Here is a 1888-nt window from a genome sequence, read left to right as displayed (position 1 = left end):
GCTGACTCCACTGTGATGTGACCCTCTCTCTCTCTCTCTCTCTCTCTCTCTCTCTCTCTCACGCTCTTGCGCTCTCTCTCGCTCTCTCTCTCACACACACACAGGCACGCGCACACACACACGATGCGCAAAACTTAAAAGAACCAAAGACTTAAACTACTTCAGTCTGTGTGCATTGAATTTATTTAATACACGAGTTTCACAATTTGAATTGAATTACTGAAATAAATGAACTTTTCCACGACATTCAAAATTATTGAGATGCACCTCTATGTAGATGCTGAAAACACCATTTATGTATGCCTACTTCAGTATGCAGTAGATAAAATGGCACCACTTGGAGACATGCAGAAACAAGCAGATTATTTATATAGCAGTCTCTTTGCGCTTTAATATTCACAGACACATATCATAACTATTTTTGATTTATTCATCCATCCGATTGTGCGTTTTACGTGACATCCTCATTATACTGTAAATTCCATGTTCACGACTACACCGGGATTCCCTCTGCTTCACGGAAATCATAAGGCCTTAACTTATAACTTGTTATTAATGCGACATACCTTCATCTGCACGGAGGGATGGTGTCCGCGAATATGACATCCCCATTATACTGTAAAATCCATGTTCACGACTGCACCGGGATTCCCTCTGCATCACGGAAACCATACAGCCTTAACTTGTAACTTTTTATAAATGCGACACACTTTTATCTGCACGGAGGGATGGTGTCCACGAATATGAGCGAAGATGTTGGATGTATTGCCTGCTTTTGCAGCCACTTTGCGTCCACATTTTTTTGCGAATTGGATCCGTCCTCAAGAACAACTCCGCGTTCGTTTTTTTTAAATATCCAAAGTATTCCCATACTGCAGATATTAACTTTTTTTTTCGGCGGGGATGGAGATTAGATATTATCTCTGTCTCTGTCATTGTCTCCGCTGTACGTGCGTGTAAGCAGCCGAGTGGAAATAAGTTGCATGTGCGTGGGTTAAATTTTTTTTCATTCATTTTTTTTTTTAAACCGTAGATATGCAAATGTTTACGTTATGATAACCATGCACGTTCAAACCATGATAAACCGCCATACCGGTATATCGTTACAACCCTACTTAAGACTCAATGTAACAACATCGAGTAATCACATTTGTTTTATCTTTAATTTTAGCAGTAAACCTCTGTTGCGCAGCACTTTGTTTGCCAAAAAATAAAAGGGTTTAATTTTCATTTGATTAGGATAAATTCAATTAATATTTTATGCCTTTATCTGATTACCAGAAAAATTAAGAACATTTTATAGGGCCCTATTATGGTTTAAAAAAGGACCCTATACAAAAGAAAGAATAGGTTTAAAATACAGGCATGTGGTTCTTAATTTCTTTTTATTAATTCACCGTTTGTAAACTGAAACATCAATAGCATTTGTATTAAAACTATGTTCACTGAATGTAATCAAAAAAATCGAGAATTGAATCGAATCGAGAGCTTGCGAATCGAAATCGAATCGGGACATCTGAATCGATACCCAGCCTTAGTATTCACATTTCTAAACTAGTTGTCCAACAAAAGAGAACATTATAACCTTTTTACTCCACAACACCAGTCAAATGCTTCCTTTTGTGATCTGATGTGGCTTCTTGTCACAGAATGAGGCAAAAAAAATTTGTTCCATATGCTACTTTAAAAAGAATACATCGATTAGCAATAGATTATAAATTAGGGTGACCATACGTCCTCTTTTCCCCAGACATGTCCTCTTTTTGGACCTACAAAAATGCGTACGGCCGGGATTTCTTAATTGCCCAAAATGTCCGGGATTCGGCTGTTTTCTTAATCCCACTCCCGCTGAATCTCTGACCATTGCCGCCTGCTCCCGCAACATGTG

The sequence above is a fragment of the Sinocyclocheilus anshuiensis genome, unplaced genomic scaffold (assembly GCF_001515605.1).
Source record: "Sinocyclocheilus anshuiensis isolate Anshui unplaced genomic scaffold, SAMN03320099.WGS_v1.1 scaffold20, whole genome shotgun sequence".
NCBI lineage: Eukaryota > Metazoa > Chordata > Actinopteri > Cypriniformes > Cyprinidae > Sinocyclocheilus > Sinocyclocheilus anshuiensis.
Note: the sequence above shows the minus strand (reverse complement) of the source record.